A 15507-nucleotide genomic window follows, 5' to 3' on the forward strand; every position below is an offset into this window, starting at 1 on the left:
TCAGAATGGACTGGTTGGATCTCCTTGCAGTCCAAGGGACTCTCAAGAGTCTTCTCCAACACCACAGTTCAAAAGCATCAATTTTTCAGTGCTCACCTTTCTTCACAGTCCAGCTCTCACATCCATACATGACCACTGGAAAAGCCATAGCCTTGACTAGAAGGACTTTTGTTGGCAAAGTAATGTCTCTGCTTTTGAATATGCTATCTAGGTTGGTCATAACTTTCCTTCCAAGGAGTAAGCGTCTTTTAATTTCATGGCTGCAGTCACCATTTGTGGTGATTTTGGAGCCCAGAAAAATAAAGTCTGACACTGTTTCCACTGTTTCCCCATCTATTTCCCATGAAGTGATGGGACCGGATGCCATGATCTTCATTTTCTGAATGTTGAGTAAGCTCTCATAATTCCAAATGCCCTTTGAAACAATCTCTTGCTTGATAAAATGACACAAATGACGATCCAGAAGAACAAGAGTATAGGAATCAGAAGAAAGATCCTTTACCCGTTTACGGTGAAGGATATTGTAAAGGATACAGAAGAACAGCCAGATGAAGAGGTACACAGGATGGAGTACAGAAGGGTTTTAGGCCCAGGAGCTTCTGTCCCCAAGGAATCGAGGTGGCCACACCCTCCTGGCACGTGGATGCATTCACCAAAACCAGAAGCTCCTCCTTTGGCCATTTTGCAATTAAATTGTTTGGGGTTTTTTGGTGTTAAGTTGTAGGAGTTCGTACTATACTCCAGATATTAACACTACATCAGATGTGTGATCTGAATAGTTTCTTCCAGTCCACGAGTGCCTTTTCACTCTATTGACTGTTGATTCTTTTCAATCCTTTGAAATACGGACGTTTATAGCAGGAAAGGTTTCAAGAGCTGGGATGAGGACTTTTTGATCACTTGTGTTAACTGGCCATACCCAAAGGAAGAGTACATCTTCTTTTATCTTCATGATTGTGGATGTTTTACAACCTGGAGCTAGGCAGCCTTGCTAACTCTCCCAGCAGGCACCTTCCTATTCTCCCAGCAGACAATGGGAGATGGGACCGTATCTTCCTTGATGACTGCAAATGGATGGCTGAGGGAGAGAGGAGGTTAAAGGCTTTTTTAAAATGTGTATCTTTGCAGGTTCCTAAAAAAATAAAAATAGAGTCACGTACGATCCAGCAATCCCACTTCTGAGCATATATTCAGAAAAGATGAAAACTTTAACTCAAAAAGATACATGCACCCCAATGATTTTAACATGGTGAAAATCTGGTCCTACCAGTCCTTCTGCATTTATTAGCCTTCATACTTCTTTAAAAGGAAATGCCGCTCATGAATTAATCGGATCCCTTGAGGTATTATAAAAACAATTATAAAAATAAGATAAATGCTTAATTCTATTTATTTACCAGTTTTCATTAGTATTAGTAACAGGAGATATAAGTATTTCTCTATATTTATTACTTTTTTTTGATGTGGAAAATTTTTAAAGTTTTTATTGAGTTTGTTACAATATTCCTTCTGTGTTATGTTTTTTGGGGGGTTTTTTTGGTCACAAGGCATGTGGGATCTCAGCTCTGTGACCAGGGATCGAACGCACACCCTCTATACTAGAAAGTGAAGTCTCAACCACTGCACCGCCAGGGAAGTCCCCTGTATCTATTATATTGTATAATATGTTAAATGGCAGAATTAAGCAAAAAACTAAAACATAATGGTTACCAATTGAGGGAAGGACAAACAGAATGAAAAACTGGAATGGAAAATAAAATTTCTGACTTCAATTTTATTTTGTAGATTTGCTTTGAAACTATATGATTATTTTAAATACTTACAAAAATAAACTATAAAATAATTGCTAAGAACCCAAAAATTTTCAATTTCTAAAAGCAAAAACAAACACCTCTGTGTATCAAGTTGCTGATAGAGACAACCAGAGAGAAATTATTTTAAACAACTTTAAAAACTCATAATTTGTGTATATATATTCCTAGTAGTATACAATCTAAGGTCAAAAAACCTTCCATAAAAATCTTTAAATGTCCCAGAGATCATTCTGTTGATGGTAAGCATTTCTGTTGTCATTCTGAGATGGCAGCAAATGTTACATGGGATAAAGCAATCATGATTTTGATGCAGTTGGGGACCAATATCTTCAGTGTGAGAAAAAGGCTATCAGATCTAGGAGCTAGAGTTTAAATCAAAATCTTATAGTACCGAATTTTTTATATGACAAATCTTGTTTTATTACCTCCCTACCTTATTAATGTTTTTATTTAATTAAGCCTAAAAGTATAATAATAATTTTAAGGCACTGTTCTATACAACCATTTATCTACCAGGCTTAAGCTCTGAAATACATTTTTTGGACATATTAAATATTTAGTACAGGTTTGAAGTTGCCTCCTTTTTTTTTCAAGGAATATAAAATATACAGATAATTGGGTTTGTGTATAAACAGAATGTACTTGGCTTATTAATGTAAAAAGGATTTAAAATTCTAACAGAATTTTATTTTCTCCTTTTATTTACTTACTTGTAAATGCTGCATTTTGTATCTCTAATAAATAAAGTCCATTTTTTCTTATTCTCATAACGAAAAAATCCCTATTCCATCTAATGTCACTGTATTAGTTTGCCACAGCTGCCACAACAACATACTGCAGGCTAGGAGATTTAAATAACAGGAGTTAATTTTTTCAGCATTTGGAGGCTGACATCCAAGATCAAGGGGAGAGCAGATCTGGTTTCCTCTCTGGGCTCTCTGATTGGCTTGCAAATAGCCCCTTATTGATGTACCCTCAGAAGGTCTATTGTTTGTGTGTTGGCAGTCATACTGGATTAGGGCCCACCCTAACAACCTCATTTAATTTAAAGGCCCTATCTTCACAACGTGATTGTGAGGTACCAGGCATTAGGGCTTCAATATATTAATTTGGGGAATGGCACAATTTAGCCTGTAACAGTTAACAGTAATCCCTTAGTATTAATATCACATAGCCAATTCACTGGAGAAGGCAATGGCACCCTACTCCAGTACTCTTGCCTGGAAAATCCCATGGACGGAGGAGCCTGGTAGGCTGCAGTCCATGGGGTCGCTAGGAGTCAGACACGACTGAGCGACTTCACTTTCACTTTTCACTTCCATGCATTGGAGGAGGAAACGGCAACTCACTCCAGTGTTCTTGCCTGGAGAATCCCAGGGACGGTGGGGCCTGGTGGGCTGCCGTCTATGGGGTCACACAGAGTCGGACACGACTGAAGCGACTTAGCAGCAGCAGCAGCAGCAGCCAATTCACATCCAATTTTCCTACAGTTTACTACACGATGCATTGGGCAGAGTGGAAACAATGTCAGACTTTATTTTTCTGGGCTCCAAAATCACTGCAGATGGTGACTGCAGCCATGAAATTAAAAGACACTTACTCCTTGGAAAGAAAGTTATGACCAACCTAGACAGCATATTCAAAAGCAGAGACATTATTTTGCCAACAAAGTTTCGTCTAGTCACAGCTATGGTTTTTCCTGTGGTCATGTATGGATGTGAGAGTTGGACTGTGAAGAAGGCTGAGCGCCGAAGAATTGATGCTTTTGAACTGTGGTGTTGGAGAAGACTCTTGAGAGTCCCTTGGACTGCAAGGAGATCCAACCAGTCCATTCTGAAAGAGATCACCCCTGGGATTTCTTTGGAAGGAATGATGCTAAAGCTGAAACTCCAGTACTTTGGCCACCTCATGTGAAGAGCTGACTCATTGGAAAAGACTCTGATGCTGGGAGGGATTGGGGGCAGGAGGAGAAAGGAACGACAGAGGATGAGATGGCTGGATGGTATCACTGACTCGATGGATGTGAGTCTGAGTGAACTCCAGGAATTGGTGATGGACAGGGAGGCCTGGCGTGCTGTGATTCATGGGGTCGCAAAGAGTCGGACACGACTGAGCGACTGATCTGATCTGATCTGGGCAGATTGTATTATCACGCTGTGGCTTTAACCTGTTACCCTGTGACTCTTTTTCTTAGTATACTGATAATTAGACCCAGGGGCTTGATTCAGTTCAGTTTCAATTGCTCTTTTTTGTGAAGATATTTCATAAACAGTAATAGTATGGAGTACCCTATGTCAAGAGGCATATAATACTTGACCAGCTCACTTTTTGTATTGCAAAGATTGATAAAATATTGTCAGCCTGATCCATTCCTTATAAAGGTCCCTTTCACACTTCCACTAATGGAAACCATTAGTTATTATTTCCTCGGTCATATCCAGTCTATTAATATGTCCATCAAAGGAATGCTTCATCTCTGTTGCATTTTTTTTATCTCTACCATTTCTTTTTAGTTCTTTCTTAGGATTTTCATCTTTCTGCACACATTACCTATCAGATCTTGCATGTTGTCTATCCCTTAGAGTTCTTAGCATATAAATCATAGTTTATATATTGAATATCATATATTGAAGTATAGTTTATGTGTTGTTCATTATATTAGTCACAGGTGTACAATACAGTGATTCATTATTTTTAAAGGTTATACTTCATTTATAGTTATTATAAAACGTTGGCTATATTCCCAGTGTTGTACAAAATATTCTTGTAGCTTATTTTGTCCATAACAGTTTGTATCTCATTAATCATAGTTTTACATTGCCAGTCTGATAATCCCAACATCCATGTCACATCTGGTTGTGATACTTGTTCTATTTCTTTAAACTGTATTTTTGGCCTTTCAGTATGCCTTGTAATTTTTCTTGATAGTCAGAAATGATTTAGTGGATAAAAGGAACTACCATAAATAAGCTGTTAGTTATGTGGTGGTGGGACTTCCCTGGTGGCTCAAACAGTAAAACATCTGCCTACAATGTGGGAGACCCAGGTTCAATCCCTGGGTTGGGAAGATCTCCTGGAGAAGGAAATGGCAACCCACTCGAGTATTCTTGCCTGGAAAATCCCATAGACGGAGGAGCCTGGTAGGCTACAGTCCATGGGGTCACAAAGAGTCGGACACGACTGAGTGACTTCACTTAGCACTTATGTGGTGGGGAGGTGTGGGAGGGGAAGCAGTCTACAGCCCTTTGATTAGGTCTCAATCTTTTAGTGAGTCTGTGTCCCTGAAGTGTTTTTCAGACTTCCCAAGTGTTTCTCAGACTCCCCTGCCCGTAGGTGAGAGAGGACAGCTACAGTAGATTGGATTCAGGTATTTCCTTTCCCTCAGGTCAGCTTTTTGTTTAGTAACTAAGTCATGTTTGAATCTCTTTTGACCCCATGACTGCAGCTCACCAGGCTCCTCTGTCCATGGAATTTTCCAGGCAAGAATACTGGAGTGGGTTGCCATTCTCTTCTCCAGGGGATAAAACTCCATCAGATCAGGCTCTGGTTAACTAGTTTCCCCTGCGGGCAGCTCTTGTTAAAACAACAGAGACCTGGTATTTTCATCCTACCAGCTTGCCTTATAGATTTCACACCTGCCAGCCTCTACAATTGCACGAACCAATTCTTTAAAATGAAGGGATGACTAGCCAGAGCAATTAGGCAAGGAAAGGAAATAAAAGGCACCCCAATTGTAAGGAATAAGTAAAACTTGCTCAATTTTTAACAGACGACATGATTTCATATATTAAAAATATTAAAGAACATATACACACAGCACATACAACTATTAGCACTAATAAATGTGGCAAGTTTTCAGAGTGCAAGATCAATACTCAAAAATCCATTCTTTTTTAATACATCAACAATGAATAATCTGAAAAGAAAATTCAGTAGTGATTTTATTTATAACTGAATTTACTATAGTTTGGTGACATGATGCGAAGAACCAACTCACTGGAAAAGACCCTGATACTGGAAAAGATTGAGGGCAGGAGGAGAAAGAGGGCAACTGAGGATGAGATGGTTGGATGGCATCACCAACTCAATGGACATGAGTTTGAGCAAACTCTGGGAGATAGTGAAGGAGAGGGAAGCCTGGTGTGCTGCAGTCCATGGGATCACGAAGAGTCAGACGTGACTGAGTGACAAAACAACAACTAGAGACTAAGTTGTGTCCCCCAAAGTTCAGATGTTGAAGCCCTATTCTGCAGTGGGATTGTTTTTGGAGAGAGGGCCTAGTATCCTTACAAGAAGAGTTACCGAGGATCCCTTTCTCTCCTTCACCATCACGTGAGGAGAAGACAGCTTTCTACAAGCCAGGAAGAGAACTCTCACCAGAAACCAAGTCTGTCAGCATCTTGATATTTGGACTTCCCAAGAAGAACTGTGAGAAAGAAATTTCTGTTGTTTAAGGCATCCAGTCTGTGGCATTTTGCTATAGCGACCCTGAGACTAAGATAGCATTCAAAAATGAAAAGAAATATACAGGAATAAATTATCTAAAGAGATGAAAGACTTGTACCCTGGAAACTATAAATATTGCAAAAAATTAAAAAGGATCTAAATAAATGAAAAGACATCATGTTCACAGATTTGAGGACTTAATGTTTTAAGATAACAACACTTGTCAAAGAGACCTACTGCTTCGATGCCTAATTCAATCCCTATCAAAATCCCAGTTGCTTTTTTTTTTTTTTTTTTGCACAAATGAAAAAGCTGATCTCAAACTCATATAAAATTGCAAGGGGGCTGAAGAGCCAAAATAATATTGGAAAAGAAGAACAAAACTGGAGCACTTACACTTCCCAATTTCAAAACTCAGTACAAAGCTACAGTGTGGTACTGGCATAGGACAGACATATAGAACAATGGAGTAGAATTAACAGTCCAGAAACAAACCCATACATCTATGGCAAACTGATTTTTGACAAGGATGTCAAGTTCATTCACTGAGGATAAGAACATTCTCTTCAACAAATGGTTCAGGGACAACATGCAAAAGAATGAAATGGAATGCCTGCCACAGAACAGATACAAAAATAAACTCAAAATGGATTAATAACTTAATATAAGAGCTAAAGCTATAAAAATCTTAGAAGAAAATAGGGATAAATCCTGCAGAACCCAAACTAAAGTGATGTCATACTGGGGACAAAATGGAGGACAACAAAGATGCATTAAAGAAAAACAAAACATTATCGAATGTAATTGGCAAGAATTTACACCCTTCTCAGAAATCGGCAGAGGATGCCAGTCATCCTCAAAGACCAAGTCTGTTCATGCTATCTTTGGACTTCCTTGTTCCCCTGACACAACTACCCTGATCCAAATAAAGATCAGCTGAAAAAGCCAAATTACTTCTGCATATACCCTATATACACACTTTAGTCTGTGAGGAACTCAGAACTCCCATAGCCTGGAGTTTCTTGGCTTGCAGGTTGAAACCCTTGGGATAAACTCACTTTCTGCTTTGTATAAAACAAAATACAAAGATGGTTTTCAACAATCCTTATGACCTTGGATTTGGCAATGGATTCTTAAATATGACACCAAAATCACAATTCACAACAGAAAAAAAAACCAAAAAAACACATAGACTTCATCAAAAATTTAAGTTTGTATATCAAAAAAATATCAGAAAAGTGAAAAGACAGTCTACAGAACTAGAGAAAATACTTGTAAATCATATATCTGATAAGAGTCTAGCATCTAGAATATACAAAGAACTCATAATTTAGACAACAAAAGGATAAATAACTCAATTTAATAATGGGCAAATGACTTGAATAGACATTTCTGCAAAGAATATAGACAAATGGCCAATTAGAACATGAAAAGACTGCCAATATCACTGGCCATCACAGAACTGCACATCAAGACCACAGTTCAGTTCAGTTCAGTTGCTCAGTTGTGTCCTTGACTCTTTGCAACCCCATGGACTGCAGCACACCAGGCCTCCCTGCCCATCACCAACTCCCGGAGTTTACTCAAACTCATGTCCACCGAGTCAGTGATGCCATCCACCATCTCATCCTCTGTCATCCCCTTCTCCTTCCACCTTCAAACTTTCCCAGCATCAGGGCCTTTTCCAATGAGTCAGTTCTTTGCATCAGGTGGCCAAAGTATTGGAGTTTCAGCTTCAGCATCAGTCCTTCCAATGAACATTCAGAACTGATTTCCTTTAGGATGGACTCGTTAGATCTTCTTGCACTCCAAGGGAGCCTCAAGAGTCTTCTCCAACACCGCAGTTCAAAAGCATCAATTCTTCCACACTCAGCTTTCTTTATAGTCCAACTCTTACATTCATACATGACTACTGGACAAACGATAGCTTTGACTAGATGGATCTTTCTTGGCAAAGTAATGTCTCTGCTTTTTAATGTGCTGTCTAGGTCGGTCATAGCTTTTCTTCCAAGGAACAGGCGTCTTTTAATTTCATGGCTGCAGTCACCATATGCAGTGATTTTGGAGCCCAGAAAAATAAAGTCTGTCACACTTTCCATTGTTTCCCCATTTATTTGCCATGAAGTGATGGGACAAGATGCCATGATCTTCGTTTTCTGAATGTTGAGTTTTAAGCCACTTTTTCACTCTCCTTTTTCACTTTCATCCAGAGGCTCTTTAGTTCTTCACATTTTGCCATAAGGGTGGTGTCATCTGCATATTTGAGGTTATTGATATTTCTCCTGGCAATCTTGATTCTAGCTTGTGCTTCTTCCAGCCCAGCGTTTCTCATGATGTACTCTGCATAGAAGTTAAATAAGCACAGTGACCGTATACAGCCTTGATGTACTCCTTTCCCTATTTGGAACCAGTCTGTTGTTCCATGTCCAGTTATAACTGTTGCTTCTTGACCTGCATACAGGTTTCTCAGGAGACAGGTCAGGTTGTCTGGTATTCCCATCTCTTTAAGAATTTTCCAGTTTGTTGTGATCCATACAATCAAAGGCTTTGGCTTAGTCAATAAAGCAGAAGTTGATGTCTTTCTGGAACTCTCTTGCGTTTTCAATGATCCAATATCAAAAAATTGATGGCAATTTGATCTCTGGTTCCTCTGCCTTTTCTAAATCCAGCTTGAACATCTGGAAGTTCATGGTTCACATACTGCTGAAGCCTGGCTTGGAGAATTTTGAGTATCACTTTGCTCAATTGTGCAATTGTGTGGTAGTTTGAGCATTCTTTGGCATTGCCTTTCTTTGGGATTGGAATGAAAACCTACTTTTTCCAGTCCTGTGGCCACTGCTGAGTTTTCCAAATTTGCTGGCATATTGAGTGCAGCACTTTCACAGCATCATCTTTGAGGATTTGAAATAGCTCAACTGGAATTCCATCACCTCCACTAGCTTTGTTTCTAGTAATGCTTCCTAAGACCCACTTGACTTCACATTCCAGGATGTCTGGCTCTAGATGACTGATCCCACCGTCATGATTATCTGGTATGATAATCAAAACCTTCTGAATCTATGCCCTGACCAGTAATGCTGAAGAAGCTGAAGTTGAATGGTTCTATGAAGACCTACAAGACCTTCTAGAACTAAAACTCAAAAAAGATGTCCTTTTCATTATAGGGAACTGGGATGTAAAAGTAGGAAGTCAAGAGATACCTGGAGTAACAGGCAAATTTGGCCTTGGAGTACAGAATGAAGCAGGGCAAAGGCCAATAGAGTTTTGCCAAGAGAACGCACTGGTCATAGCAAACTCCCTCTTCCAGAAACACAAGAGAAGACTCTACACATGGACATCAGCACATGGTCAATACCAAAATCAGATTGATTATATTCTTTGTGGCCATAGATGGAGAAGCTCTATACAGTCAGCAAAAACAAGACTGGGAGTTGACTGTGGCTCAGATCATGAACTGAACCTTGTGCACACCAGGACCCAGGCGATAGGAGCAGTGACCCCACAAGAGACTGACCCAGACTTGCCCATGAGTGTCCAGGAGTCTCCCGCAGAGGCGTGGGTTGGTGTGGCCTGCTGCAGGGTTGGGGGCACTGAGTATAGCATGTGTGCATGGGACCTTTTGAAGGAGGTTGCCATTATCTTCATTACGTCCACCATAGTTTGGCCTGAGGTCAAGTAACAGGGAGGGAACACAGCCCTGCCCATCGATAGAAAACTGGATTACAGATTTACTGAACATGGCCCCACCCATCAGAACAAGACTCAGTTTTCCCTTTAATCAGTCTCTCCCATCAGGAAGCTTCCATAAGCCTCTCATCCTTCTTAAACAGAGGTCAGACAAACTGACCACATCACAGAAAACTGACCAATCTGATCACATGAACCAAAGCCTTGTCTAACTCAATGAAACTATGAACCATGCCATGTAGGGACACCCAAGGTGAATGCGTCATGGTGGAGAGTTCTGACAAAGTGTGGTCCACTGGAGAAGGGAATGGCAAATCAGTTCAGTATTCTTGCCTTGAGAACCCCATGAACAGTATGAAAAGGCAAAAAGACAGGACACTGAAAATGAACTCCCAAGGATAGGTGCCCAATATGCTACTGGAGATCAGTGGAGAAATAACTCCAGAAAGAATGAAGAGACGAAGCCAAAGCAAAAACACCACCCAGTTGTGGACGTGACTGGTGATGGAGGTAAAGTCCAATGCTATAAAGAGCAATATTGAATAGGAACCTGGAATATTAGGTCCATGAATCAAGGCAAATTGGAAGTGGTCAAACAGGAGATGGCAAGAGTGAACATCAACATTTTAGGAGTCAGCAAACTAAAACGGACTGGAATGGGTGAATTTAACTCAGATGACCATTATATCTATTACTGTGGGCAAGAATCCCTTACAAGAAATGCAGTAGCCATCATAGTCAACGAAAGAGTCCAAAGTGCAGTACTTGGATGTGTTAGGTAGGTAGAATAGGGAAAAGGAGTTCAAAATGGCAGTGGCTAAAAGACAAGGAAGGTCAAAGGAAGGTCCAAGGATCAGAGTGAAGACTTCAGGCAGAACAAACAGGACTCCTGGCTAAGCCCAATTTGCATAGGGCAGGCCCAGGTGGAGGAAAAACACATAAAAGGAGGAGCCAAAGCGCTTTCTCATGGACTCTCTCTCTCTCTCTCACTCTCTCTCTCCCTCCCCTGCGCGCTCCTCCACTCTCTGAGTCTTGGATTCTCCTGCTATCTTCTAACTAAAATGGAGCTGTAATACTGATTTGCCTAAGAGCTGTAGCATGGTTTGTCCAAGACCTGAGAGCTGTGATGCGCCAAGGGCTTTAATGTCCGTTGCTCCAAATTTTTGTTGTGATGAGACAAAGAACTGAGGAACATACACTTGCGTGACAGATGCAATCTCAAAAACGACAGAATGCTCTCGGTTCGTTTCCAAGGCAAACCATTCAAGACCACAATGAGACCACAATTTCATACCCACGAGGCTGGTTATGCATGTGTGCTCAGTGGTGTCCAACTCTTTGCAACTGCATAGACTACAGCCAGCCAGGCTCTTCTGTTCATGGGAATTTCCAGGCAATACTGGAGTTGGTTGCCATTTCCTCCTCCAGGGACCTTCCTGACCCAGGGATCCAACAACCCAAGTCTCCTGCATCTCCTGCATTGGCAGGCAGAGTCTTTACCACTGAGCCACCTGGGAAGACCCAAGGATGGCTTTCAAAAACAAAACAAGACAAAACTATTGGTGAGGATGTGGAGAAATTGAAACTGTCATACATTGCTATCAGTATGTAAAACACCTCTGCCACTGTGGAAAACAGTTTATTGATTCTGCAAATATTTAAGCATGGAATTACCACATGACCCAGCAGTTCCATTCCTGATTATTGACAAGGAGTGTTTCCTTGACTTTAGTCAGGGTCCTCTAAGCTCTCTCAGCCTCTACTTTAGTATTGGTCTTGTGGGACCTGCATCAACTAGTTGTCATAAGAATCAAGTCAGGTCGGTTTAGAGAGAACCCTTACCAGGATAACTTATCATCCTCAACCTGGTCTGCCTTCAATTAAGAAACCTGTTAAAATGGTTTGGCCAGAATTTAGCCCTTATATATAGTGTTTCATTTTAGGAAATTTACACCCGCTGGCTATAGGGTCTCACTTGTTTATGATGTTTTTAACTGACTCCAGTTCTATACTAAGGTCTCTTTTCTCTATTGCAATAATTCCTAAGTAAAATCTGCTTTGTTTTTATTCGCTGATTGAATTACTGTCAGATTCTGATTTTCTTCAACAGTATATACCCCAAAGCATTGAAAACAGGGTTTAAACAAATACTTCCACACACATATTCATAGCAGCAGTATTCACGATAGCTCAAAGGTGCAAATAACCCAAATATCCATCGCTGGATGGATGGGTAAATTGTGGTTGCTGCTGCTGCTGCTAAGTCGCTTCAGTCATGTCCGACTCTGTGCGACCCCAGAGACGGCAGCCCGCCAGGCTCCCCCGTCCCTGGGATTCTCCAGGCAAGAACACTGGAGTGGGTTGCCATTTCCTTCTCCAATGCATGAAAGTGAAAAGTGAAAGGGAAGTCACTCAGTCGTGTCTGACTCTTAGCGACCCCATGGACTGCAGCCTTCCAGGCTCCTCTGTCCATGGGATTTTCCAGGCAAGAGTACTGGAGTGGGGTGCTATTGCCTTCTCTGTAAACTGTGGTATATACATACAAATAAGATGGAGTATTAGCCATAAAAAATAATGAAATACTGATATTTGCTATAAGGTGGATGAACCTGGAAATCACCTTTATGTGAAAGCAGACAGCACAAAATGATCATATAAATCCATTTATGTGAAATACTCAGATTAGGTAAACCCTTATGAAAAGGCAAAATGATAGGATACTGAAAGAGGAACTACCCAGGTCAGTAGGGGCCCAATATGCTACTGGAGATCCGTGGAGAAATAACTCCAGAAAGAATGAAGGGATGGAGCCAAATCAAAAACAATACCCAGTTGTGGATGTGACTGGTGATAGAATCAAGGTCCAATGCTGTAAAGACAAATATTGCATAGGAACCTGGAATGTCAGGTCCATGAATCAAGGCAAATTGGAAGTGGTCAAACAGCAGATGGCAAGAGTGAATGTCGACATTCTAGGAATCAGTGAACTCAAATGGACTGGAATGGGTGAATTTAACTCAGATGACCATTATATCTACTACTGCGGGCAGGAATCCCTCAGATGAAATGGAGTAGCCATCATGGTCAACAAAAGAGTCCGAAATGCAGTACTTGGATGCAATCTCAAAAACAACAGAATGATCTCTATTCGTTTCCAAGGCAAACCATTCAATATCACAGTAATCCAAGTCTATGCCCCAACCAGTAATGCTGAAGAAGCTGAAGTTGAACGGTTCTACGAAGGCCTACAAGACTTTTTAGAACTAATACCCAAAAAAGATGTCCTTTTCATTATAGGGGACTGGAATGCAAAAGTAGGAAGTCAAGAAACACCTGGAGTAACAGGCAAATTTGGCCTTGGAATACAGAATGAAGCAGGGCAAAGACTAATAGAGTTTTGCCAAGAAAATGCACTGGTCATAGAAAACATCCTCTTCCAACAACACAAGAGAAGACTCTACACATGGGCATCACCAGATGGTCAACACAGAAATCAGATTGATTATATTCTTTGTGGCCATAGATGGAGAAGCTCTATACAGTCAGCAAAAACAAGACCAGGAGCTGACTATGGCTCAGACCATGAACTCCTTATTGCCAAATTCAGACTGAAATTGAAGAAAGTAGGGAAAACCACTAGACCATTCAGGTATGACCTAAATCAAATCCCTTATGATTACACAATGGAAGTGAGAAATAGATTTAAGGGACTAGATCTGATAGATAGAGTGCCTGATGAACTAGGGACAGAGGTTCGTGGCATTGTACAGGAGACAGGGATCAAGACCATCCCCATGGAAAAGAAATGCAAAAAAGCAAATTGGCTGTCTGGGGAGGCCTTACAAATAGCTGTGAAAAGAAGAGAAGCGAAAAGCTGCACTCAAGACGCCAGCAAATTTGGAAAACTCAGCAGTGGCCACAGGACTGGAAAAGGTCAGTTTTCACTCCAATCCCAAAGAAAGGCAATGCCAAAGAACGTTCAAACCACGGCACAATTGCACTCATCTCACACACAAGTAAATTAATGCTCAAAATTCTCCAAACCAGGCTTCAGCAATACGTGAACTGTGAACTTCCTGATGTTCAAGCTGGTTTTAGAAAAGGCAGAGGAACCAGAGATCAAATTGCCAACATCCGCTGGATCATGCAAAAAGCAAGAGAGTTCCAGAAAAACATCTATTTCTGCCTTATGACTATGCCAAAGCCTTTGACTGTGTGGATCACAATAAACTGTGGAAATTTCGGAAAGAGATGGGAATACCAGGCAGAATACCAGATGGAATATCAGGGAATACCAGGTGGAATACCAGGGAATATCTGCCTCTTGAGAAACCTGTGTGCAGGTCAGGAAGCAACAGTTAGAACTGGACATGGAACAACAGACTGGTTCCGAATAGGAAAAGGAGTACATCAAGGCTGTATATTGTCACCCTGCTTATTTAACTTCTATGCAGAGTACATCATGAGAAACGCTGGGCTGGAAGAAGCACAAGCTGGAATCAAGATTGCCGGGAGAAATATCAATAACCTCAGATATGCAGATGATACCACCCTTATGGCAGAAAGTGAAGAGGAACTAAAGAGCCTCTTGATGAGAGTGAAAGAGGAGAGTGAAAAAGTCAGCTTAAAGCTCAACATTCAGAAAACAAACATCATGGCATCTGGTCCATCACTTCATGGGAAATAGATGGGGAAACAGCGTCAGACTGTATTTTTTTGGGCTCCAAAATCACTGCAGATGGTGACTGCAGCCATGAAATTAAAAGACACTTACTCCTTGGAACAAAAGTTATGACCAACCTAGATAGCATATTCAAAAGCAGAGACATTACTTTGCCAACAAAGGTCTGTCTAGTCAAGGCTATGGTTTTTCCAGTGATCATGTATGTATGTGAGAGTTGGACTGTGAAGAAAGCTGAGCACTTAAGAATTGATGGTTTTGAACTGTGGTGTTGGAGAAGACTCTGAGGGTCCCTTTGACTGCAAGGAGATCCAACCAGTCCATTCTGAAGGAAATCAGCCCTGGGATTTCTTTGGAAGGAATGATGCTAAAGCTGAAACTCCAGTACTTTGGCCACCTCATGTGAAGAGTTGACTCATTGGAAAAGACTCTGATGCTGGAAGGGATTGGGGGCAGGAGGAGAAGGGGACGACAGAGGATGAGATGGCTGGATGGCATCACTGACTCGATGGACGTGAGTCTGAGTGAACTCCGGGAGTTGGTGATGGACAGGGAGGCCTGGTGTGCTGCGATTCATGGGGTCGCAAAGAGTCGGAGACGACTGAGCGACTTCACTTTTTTTAGAGTCTGAAAGCTCTTAGGTTCCAGGAGTGAGAAGAATAGAATGTAATTATTAACAGGAATGAAGAAAATGGTTTGCAACTAGACATTGTTAGTGGTTTCACAACATTGCGATTATACTACATGCACCGAATTGTGTATTTAAAGATGTTTCATTTTACGTTTTTTGAGTTTCAATAATGTATTTTTTTAAAGTTTATAACCCACCAGCTGAAGTTGTTCAAAAGTGCAGAATTACAATCAGACACTGCAATATGC

This window comes from Bos grunniens, chromosome 12 (genome assembly GCF_055505025.1).
Source record: "Bos grunniens cultivar Pamir isolate PY7600 chromosome 12, Bosgru_T2T1.0, whole genome shotgun sequence".
Classification (NCBI taxonomy): Eukaryota; Metazoa; Chordata; class Mammalia; order Artiodactyla; family Bovidae; genus Bos; species Bos grunniens.